This window comes from Crocodylus siamensis, chromosome 1 (assembly GCF_052110815.1).
Source record: "Crocodylus siamensis isolate JL-2025a chromosome 1, ASM5211081v1, whole genome shotgun sequence".
In the NCBI taxonomy this organism is placed as follows: domain Eukaryota; kingdom Metazoa; phylum Chordata; order Crocodylia; family Crocodylidae; genus Crocodylus; species Crocodylus siamensis.
This window is the reverse complement of record NC_143395.1, coordinates 194,490,519-194,500,659: the sequence shown is the minus strand read 5'-3', so window position 1 is coordinate 194,500,659 and position 10,141 is coordinate 194,490,519. Positions and strand designations below refer to the sequence as shown.

General features: G+C 43.4%; 1 pseudogene; it reads left to right on the top strand.

Moving 5' to 3' along the window:
- The first annotated feature begins 7,318 nt into the window (after positions 1-7,318).
- LOC149873820 (uncharacterized) lies at positions 7,319-9,846 on the top strand (annotated as a pseudogene).
- The last annotated feature ends 295 nt before the right edge of the window (positions 9,847-10,141 follow it).

Genomic DNA, 10,141 nt, shown 5'->3' with positions numbered 1-10,141 from the left:
CCAGAGTTTTCAAACTAAGGGCCAAGATTATTGGCAACAAGGATGTAGCTGGGCTCTAAAATCCATGCTAAGACCCCAAAGTTAGGGTTGCTGAGCACTTATTACTTCCATTGACCTGATGGATGTATTGTTGTGCACAAGTTTGCAGCCCTTCCTGGGGTTGAGCAGCAAGTAGGCCCTCAGCCCTCATTGAAGTAAATGGTGGGCACATCTACATATGTGCATTTACTGAGCAGTAATCAAAATTACTGTGCAGCATGGGAGCACATCTACACATGCACACCTGTACTGTGCAGTAAATAGGGCGAGTTACATTGACTTGAGCATAAATTTGATACCTTCACCATGCAGGTATCAAATTTATGCCTGATTAATTACTGCATGGTAACACACGTGTAGATATGTTACTGCGCAGTAATCCAGGGGGTCTCCCTGCTAGTCCCAAATGCTGACAGCCATGTGGCTGGAGGCTGGAGCTCCCCCAGGTGGCCATAAGAGCACATGGCAGGCTGCTTTGATCTGGGACTGAATTTAGTCCCAGGTCACCTGCACGTATACATGCTAGTCTGTTCCTGCTTTAATTTACTGCTCAGTAAATTTAAGCCAGTGTAAATGCACATGTAGACATGCCCACAGAGGAGTTGTTTGCTTCAGTATGACTTGAGTTACAATGACCACCAAGCAGGACTTGTTTGATTGTTGCACAGGAGCATACTTGAGGTTGGGTATAAAAGGAACCAGTCTATTCTGCCCAGCACACTCACTCCCTAGTCACCACCCTAGACTTTTGATACACATCAGGCATGGCAGAGACAGGTAGAGTGTTCTGGAGTTAGGGTCATAGAAAAGCACTTGGGAGATCTAACTTTCATTTCCTGTTATGCCACATATTCCTTGCTTGACCTTAGGCAAGTCACTTTTTTCAGTGCTTTAGTATGATATCTGTAAAAATGGGGATAATAGCACTGAATTATGGCAAGGTGGCACAAAGGATTAAAGATTCTGCAGTTCTCACATAATGGGCGGAGGTTTACCATAGGCAGAACACAAAGTTCTTTCTTTCATAGTACCTACCAGGTAGCTAGCTTTTACCCTTTCATAGGATTAATTTCCCCACTTGCCAAGGTAAAGATTCTCTTGGGGTCAGAACTTTCTGAGCTGATGGGAAGTATACCCTAGATAAGTTGCTGTGTCTTAGTACCACCACAACAGCTGGTTTTCTTTTTTGTTGGCCAGAAAATCAGGATGCAATGTCAAGTAAATGACCAGGCAATTTGTTGTTTGTTTGACACTGTCTGAAGAGCAAATATCTACGCAATTTGGATTTTCCTCATGACACAAAGTAATTATTCAGTCAACGTCATGGAAACAATTATACCCTGCTGAGTTCTGTACATGACCACTACAATTAAAAGTAGGCTGCAAAGAGATGCGGACACATGAATGATATTCATGTAGCAATGGTCCTTCATGTATTTGGCACCTTTTGAATAATGCCTTCATGGAGGCATTACTATCACAGAGTCCTCCAATGCCTGGAGACAAATAGGTAGCATGGCCAACTAGTCTGAGACTCAGCAGACCAGGTTCTGTTCTCAGTTACACTACTGTATATTCTGTTGGGCCATCTTGGACAAGTCACTTGGCCTCTCTCTGCCTCAGTTTCCCCATCTGTGCAATGAGAACAGTAATTCTGACCCCTCCTCCTCCCTCTTCCCATCAATTGTATACAAACTATTTAATAAAAGGCAGCCCTTGTCCCACAAGGTTGCCATCTTATACTACCAGGTGTAGCTACAGCAGACAGACACATAATATAGTATTGATTATCTTGAAAAATGGAGGCACAGACTGTTCCCCCTGTTGCTGGGAGGTCAGATCCTATCTGGACTACTGTCTAGGTTAGCTACTAAACCCTCTGTGTCTAATAAAAATAGATAAACATTGATAAACAAAGTAGATAATATGCACTGAACTCAAAGATAAGAATTTCTCATCTCTTCCAACTATACAGTTGGTCCAATAAAAGATATCACAAAACAAATCCTTGCCTTTCTTGAAAAGAACACAGAGATTAACATGTTTGAGCTAATATCTTTACATTTATTGTAGAAATGGATCTCAGAAATACATGGTTTCTATCTTACTGACCCTCAAACTCTCATGTCCCTCAGCCCTTGTGTTTGCTTGTAAAAAAATTAGGAGCATGCAGATCTTTGAGGTTACCATCTTAGCATGACAATGTAGACCCAATTGGGAATTATGACAGCAAGTTGTCCAAAGCATCAAGACAACCGCTAGGTTTGCCATTGTCAGAGCCAAAGCTCATCTTCATTTATTCAGGAAGCTTCTCTCAATAGACCGGCCCATGCTGCCTCAAGCTCCCCTAGAAACATGGCTCCGTTGTTCTGGGCGTGCTTACTCTAATAGGAACAGTCCAAGGGCCTGCCAAGTCCTGCCCCTGTATCTAAAGAGAGTTAAAACAGAACACAGACTGTCTAGCGTTGCCAAGTGTTTTAGAAGCATTGGGGCGCAGAAGAGTTTTGAGGAGTGATCAGAAGCAGGACAATGAAGTGGATTTGCAGCTGTTTACAGTGAGCTACTTCCATGTAAGAAAGCACCAAAGGGCTTGTTTTTTGGAAAATGAAATGGGCGATGAAAGCTGGCACTATTGAAAGCCAGTGTTTCACTAGCATATGAGAAAAGATAGGATGTATGTAGGCTGGGAATAACCTTAGAAACAAAGACAAATGGTCAGATCCTATACATGTAATAGGTGTGTAAGTGGACTTAGGTGCCTAATGTGATTTTGTTCCATCTTGCTCGAGTCCCTGAAAAATGCTTAATGGAAAAACTGGGCAGGTGCTCCTCCTCTTTGCTACTTGCTTGTGACTTAACCTTAAGGCTTAGATGATGACCTGTTACAAGAGTAAATGCATGAACAGATTTTGAGGACTTCAATGGTGTATAATAAGGATCACACTTGGATGCATAATAGATGGAATAGAGTCTGGCCCAAGAAGTCTTTGTTTGCTGTGGTGGAAAAGGAGGGGCTAATGAAAGGCTGCAAAGGGATGGGTTGCCAGAATGGAGGTGCTAACCACTATGACAATTTTTTATTTTCTATCCCTTGCCTCAGAGCAAGGTTTTGTAATCTCAAATACTAGTGTGCAGTGACTCTTAGCAAATGCTGACTTCTTAATGATGACCATTGCATTTTGCATCTGTCCTTTTTCTTTTATTGTTTTAAGACCCATCGTTAGGAAAGCTTAACTAGTACACAGGGGAAAAAAGAAATCTCCTTTAACAAATTGGAAATCTCCAAAGACTTATAAGCCAGCGTGAAAGATTGACTTAATGGAGCAGTATATTTTTGATACAGCCAGGAGCCCCCGTTCCACTGATTAGACTGATATATAGATTTTCCAGAGATTAGCAAAATCTGAAATGCATTAAAAAAATCCAGTGTGACAAAACAGTTTTGACAGCATAAATAAAACCTAAAGCAATGCAAAATGTAATTACTGGAGCTATGCCTGTGACCCTCTGCTATACAATGCCTTTCTCCTGCCTCTTGAGAACAGGGCTTATTTTCTGCTAATTTATTTCTCTGCATGTTTGGCAGGAATATTTTTATTCTTCTCTTTTTTTTGTTTTTGTTTTTTTTCTCTTTGGTACTTTTTTACCTTCTGTGTTTCAGCCCAGGTTTTGTTGGAAAGATCAAAAACTAATAGATAAGGGAAAGGAAGACTGTGATTGGGGCTCAGCAAGCTTGAAGACAAACAGGAATTAGTTTTTTATACCATTTTGTTGGGCTTCAGTCAAAGTCAAAGCAGTACCTGTGCAACGAGCCTATCATACTGGCATCGTCTTGACACAGGATTTTCTATAGGCAGCAGCAGGCAAGGCAGTGATGTTGCTAGCATTTGATCCAGCTGTTTTTGGCTCCTCAGCCTGATAGGCCAAGGGCCCATTTGCAGTTGGGTGCCCACAAGTCCAGAGCAAAGCTTGATCTTAGGCTTCTGGGGCTGTACAAGGTGTCAAAACTGCTCTACCTCTGTAGCCCAGCGGTGCAGTCACTGAGGAATGCAATCCCTTTCTTGCACCTGCACAGGTCCTGTGGGAAGTAATGGCTGAGAAATCTGGCAATATCATGCAGGGGCCCAGCTGGTGTTTCAGCTGTGTTGTGCTGGGCTGTGCCCATACATGTAGGAAGAGATTATTCCTGGCCTGATGAGTTTGCAATCTAAATGGACAAATAATGGGAGAAGAAAGAAAGACTAAGAAGAATGAAGTAGCTTGCTCAGTGAATGTGCTCAGGTTTGTGGCAGAGATGAGAATAGAATGGAAGTCTCCTAAATCAGGGGTGACTGTCCTGTGGCACGAGCAGTCCCTGGGTGTGGCACATGGCAGGGCAGGGAGGGGACAGGCAGCACAGCAGCAGATAGGGCAGGAAGCAGAAAGCAAAACGGCAAATTGGCTAGGGAGCACAGGGCTGGGAGCAGAAAGGAGAGCAGCAGATCAAGCAAGGGAAGGGGACTTGAGTGGCACTTGAGCAAAATGTGGGGTTAATTCATGGCATGCCTGGCAAAAAGTTGGCCTCCACTGCCTTTGATCACACTGCCTCCCAAAAGTGACTGCCCTAGCTTTGATTCTACAAGCCTTGGGGGTATACATTCATTTGTTTAGGCACTAGTGAGCCTAGTTTTACACTCTGATGAAGAATGCTTTGAAACTCTATAGACTGTAAAGTTGTGCTGATAATTTCTAAGAGTGAGAAGCTATGGTGATGTGGCGTGACTGGGCATGAACTGTGATGCCAGTGCTACTGTGGAGTATCTTCTAAACATAGCTGTGTAGTGTTGGGACTGCACAGTAACTCTGGTCTGTGCAGTAACAACTGTAAGATGTCAAAGTGCAGATTTCAGGGTAAATGGTTGCCTACGAATGCAGAGGACTGGCCTCAGTGTCCCAGGAGGGCTCTTCCAGCCCTATGTTCCCCTCAGTGAGCTAATTTCTAAATGAGAGGGAATGTAGTTGGCTTAGCATGGCACTGTGTGTGCATCAGGGAGCTCTGCTGAGGAGAAGAGCTTATTGACAGGTATGCATTTTGCTGCACAACTCCTGGTTTGGTGGGCTTCTGAACCAGAAGTGGCACAGCTGCTTCTGTGAAATGCTATGCATGTGTGAGTAATAGTGCTAGACCAGGCAGTATTGTCTCAGTTTAGGTCCCTCCCATAACAATGGAATGGCATGCTAAATTCACACATGACCTTCTCAAGCAAAATAAAATCATGGGGCTGCTGGAGAGGTACCCCAGCAGACTATATAGTGATTTGAGAGGTATAGGTTCAGTGACCTGACTCCAACATGTTTTGGCACTCTTGAAGTCAGTGCTCGTTGTGTTTTTGTTTCCCTTCTCACCGCCTGTCTATGTTAATGTAAATCCTTCAGGGCAGGAACTGCCTCTTATGCCATGTCCAGACTTACCCAGCCTGGCAATGGTGTCCTCAGACACGTGCAGTAGCCACTGCCTGGAGCAGTCACAATATAGCCAGGGCCGGTCCAACCATTAGGTGAACTAGGCAGTCACCTAGGGTGCCAAAATTTGGAAGGCACCAAAGTTATATGCAAAACAAAATAACAGGAACATAATTCTAAATAACAGCCCTGGCCAGCTACAACTCCACCTTGGACCAGCCTTGTCCCAGCCTTGCTAGTGCCCCTCATTTCCAACCTGCAGCCCCTGTCCCCAGGCCAGCAGTGCCCCTCACTCTTGCCCAGTGCACCCACCCTGTGGGGCCAGAGCCAGAGCTAAGGCTGGTGCTGGGGCTACAGGGGCTGCTCTCTGGGCTGCACGCCACACTAAGCCGTAAAAGTTCATTCTAGACTTCTTATTTTCCTCTGTATTGGAAGTGGTGGCGGTGCTGAGGTACACAGTTCACCTAGGGTCCTAATTACCCTTGGACTGGCCCTGAGTATAGCCACATCTTTGCAGTACAAGACAGAGTTTTTAACCCCTTGAGCAACAGTGCCATCAAACCTACCTGCAGAGCTAGGTTATTTTTGTATGGCATGTTTGAGGACACTGCTGCTGCCCCTGAATACTCCAGTAATATAATTAACTTTATCAATCTGTTAAAAATGATGAGAGACATCATACCTATACTTGTTGGCACAGAATACACATATATATTCTATGTTAAATAGTGACCAAATTACGAGAGTATTCTAGAGAATAAGTTTGTATTAGCCAGAGCCCAAAGTAAGTGCCAACAATAACTGCATTTCAGTTTATTTCACATTTCTAGCTATTGTCGGTATAGTCAAAATAGTTTTATTGACCTGGATTTTAATACATTTTCGATTTGCTAATCTCTCAAAAATCTATACATCAGTTTAATCAAAGGGTTTAGACATCTTTAATAAATCAAAAATATACTGCTCAATTAAGTCAATCTTTCACACCAGCTTATAAGTCTTTGGAGTTTTCTAACTTGTACAAGGGGATTTTTCATGTGGGATTTACACCCTTATAACAATGGGTCAAAAGCAATGCAGGAAAACTACTAAAACACAAAATAAATAGATGCTTAAAGCCAAGTAGGGCTCACAGAGAGAGTGATGTGTATTCTTATATTGGTGAACAGGCATTCAGTTATGTGTAAAGCTCCAACTGCCATGATAATTAACAAAAAGCTATGGATTGAAAGAAGAGGCTTTGTTTGTGTTCAGTCATTCTCCACTCTCTCCTAAAACAGAGCTCAGACCAACAAGGTTTGGGACCAAGTGTGTTTGGTCAAAAGTGAAAAGTTTTGGTGGAAACCTGCAGAACACTTTAATTTTATCCAATCAGTGTTATCTGGCAGAACATTGTTGTGTCAGAATTTTATTGGCCATCTGTGCTTATAGCAATGTTTTCTTTGAATTGCTGTAAATATACTACAGTATTATGACACACTGGTACAATAAGAAGACTTTGCATCCATATAGCATATCACCCAAACAAAGAACTTGGCCACAGATACCAGTAAACCCCCCAGGAGTTTTAGAAGGAATATGGCCCTCATCCTTCAGGACACAAGCCAATCTCTAACTAATAAGGGCTGGACACAACTTGTCCCACTATGCAGATCATCACACACTCTGGTTTGATTTTTGTAAGGTATCCTAGGATCTGAATATTTATAGAATCTTTATATCGTTTATCCTTACAATAGGCCTAGGTGACAGAGTGACACAAATATCTGTATGGGAATGGAGAGCCGAGGTACAAAAGTTTCAAAGACATTTAGGTGCCTAAAGACCTTTTGAAGCCATGGGCCTAGATTTTCAGTCTAAAGTCATGCAGAAAGCACCTGATAAAGTGGTAAATGCTGTTCTCACCACTGGCCCTTTTATTTGCCTTCTTCTGAAACAGCTGCTAGAGCAAGGGTGAGCAATTATTTTGGCTGGAGGGCCACTTGGGGAGTTTTGGTGAGCTGTTGCGGAGTAGGGGGGGATGCTGACTTGGCTCAGTGTGGATGTGGGGAGGGGATGCTGACCCAGCTCAGCATAGCGGGGTGGGGGCAGGTGCTGATTTGGCCCAGTGTGGCAGGGTGATGGTGGTGTCACCACCCCACAATCCCAGCCCTGGCCCTGGCCCTGACCCTGGTCCCGGCACTGGCTGCATGTCCTGCTCACTGCCAGCCCACAGCCCCATCCCATCCTCTTGGCCATTTATGCTTTGCCCATGGGGGTCCTGGTCCTGTCTCTATGGAGACCCTACCCACCTTCCTGCCTGCTCTGTCCAGCACACCTGGTGGGACCCACTGCGGGCTGGATAAAATCCATTAGTAGGCTGCACCTGGCCCATGGGTCATATTTTGTACACCTCTGTGCTAGATGCTGCAGTTGGATACTTAGATTGAAAGACAAAAGTACTGGTACAAATTGATTACAGTCAGTGAGAACCCTTTGGCAGATCCCTGGGGGTTTGTATCAGGCCCTAGGTAGACTTTTGGTGGAAACTAGAACAAAAATTGCTTTGTTCCTATTTGGTTCTCCAATCCAGGTCCCCAGGAGAGCAGCACTGCCACCTTAGCAGGCAATAAACTATGCCATTAACTGCTCCAGTGTTTTGTTGGACAGATAGCATTTATTAGACATAGAAGTGCTTCTGCAAACCTCCTCACAGCTAAAATATTTATTTCACACACAACTGGGAGCAAGAACAAAGACTTAAGACCAATGGTTAGCAGACCATATAAGAGTAATTTATTTGCATTGCGTGCCAAAACATCACCGTATTAGATGGGATGTTGTGGTACAATCTAAGTCAGTGCATACACACAGTAGGCTGCTGAGTCTGACTGTGAAGCCTTAGGAAAATTAATTTGGTATGCAGCCTCTGTGTAAAATTATTATACAAGTTGCAATAGCAAGCACTGCAGTTAAGGCTGAGTTTTAATCCCCCTTCTACCCTCATAACTTTTCTCATAAATTTCCCAAAAAGCAATTCTTTTTCAGTCTGAAATTTTCCATGTTTGGTCTAAGCCCTAAGGTGAATTTTTTTTGGAAAGTCTGAGAGGATTTTGAACAATGGGAGCATGATAAAAATACATGTTGCCCATCACATTTGGAATGAAGCTTTTGCACTCTCAGAAACCTCTGAAGCCTAAAACTTCAGACTGGTTTGTTTTGCAGCCTTTGGTGGTAATAGAAAACACAATGCACATTGGCAGAATATTTTGGTGTATGTAACTTTAAGAGTTGTGGTGATGGTGTGTGGTCACAACATCATTAAGTGTCAAGGGCAACATTTTCAAAAGCATCTTGTGATTTTTTAAATGTGATTCAGATACTGCCCTCCCTAAAACTCATGGGATATCTGTGGGACTCAAGTCTTCTCAGTGCCTGCCACTTTTGTATACAGACATGGGAGTTAGGCTTTTAAGTAGAGCTGAGCAAGAGTGAGAATATCCAACTCATGAGTCTTCCTGTTGCTTCCTGTTGCTCGTCACCCACAGAGCAAGTTTTGTCCAAGACACTACAGACTTTCTACAGAAACTTAAAAACATAGGCCACCTTCCCAGCAACACCTTCCTAGCCACCATGGACGTTACCAGCCTATATACCAACATCCCACACCAGGATGGCATCCAAGCCTGCCTTACATATCTACAGGAACAAGATTACAACTCAGAATACAGACCCAAAGGTATTACTGACTTTATACACTTCATCCTTACACACAACAATTTCACTTTTAATAACTAACACTTCCTCCAGAAGATGTGAACAGTTATGGGCACCAAAATGGCCCCACAATATGCCAACCTTTTTATAAGCCACCTGGAAGAAGACTTCTTCAAGAACTGTACCATCAAACCCTTGCTATAATTAAGCTATATCAATGACATCTTCATCATTTGGACTGAAAACCTGCAATCTCTGAGTTCCATCAGAAATTCAACGATCACCATCCCTCCATCCAACTATCTCTAGAATACTCCAGCACCAACATCTCCTTTTTAGACATGATGATCAGTATCCAGAATGATAAATTACAGACCATGTTATACAAGAAACCCACAGACCAACATACATATCTGCACAGAACCAGCAGTTACCCTAAACACATCAAAAAAGCTGTGGTATACAGCCAAGCCCTCAGATACCATCGAATTTCCACTGAAGAGAACGCCCAGGATTGCCACCTCACCAATCTTAAAAAGGCTTTCATCCAACAAGGACACTCCTCCAGAGAGATAGATCACACGTCTGAAAGAGCCACATGGATACCACGTGAAGAACTGCTGCAGTACAGAAGAAAACGCCCCACAAATCACACACCACTGGTTATGACATATCACCCCTCCCTTGAACCGATATGGAAAATCCTCAAACAATTACAATCCATACTATAAAGAGACCCTATTCTTAAAGAGATCTTCCCAGAGCCACCCATCCTAGCCTTCAAACAAGCACCGAACCTTTCCAACCTCATCACCAGAAGCAAACTTCCTCAGGCCCAGAACACACTGAATGGATCGAAGACCATGCCATGAGCCATGACAAGAAATGCAAAACCTGCCAACACATCTCCACCACCCCCACAATTACTATACCCCACAACAGAGCCATCAGCATTCCCAGATCT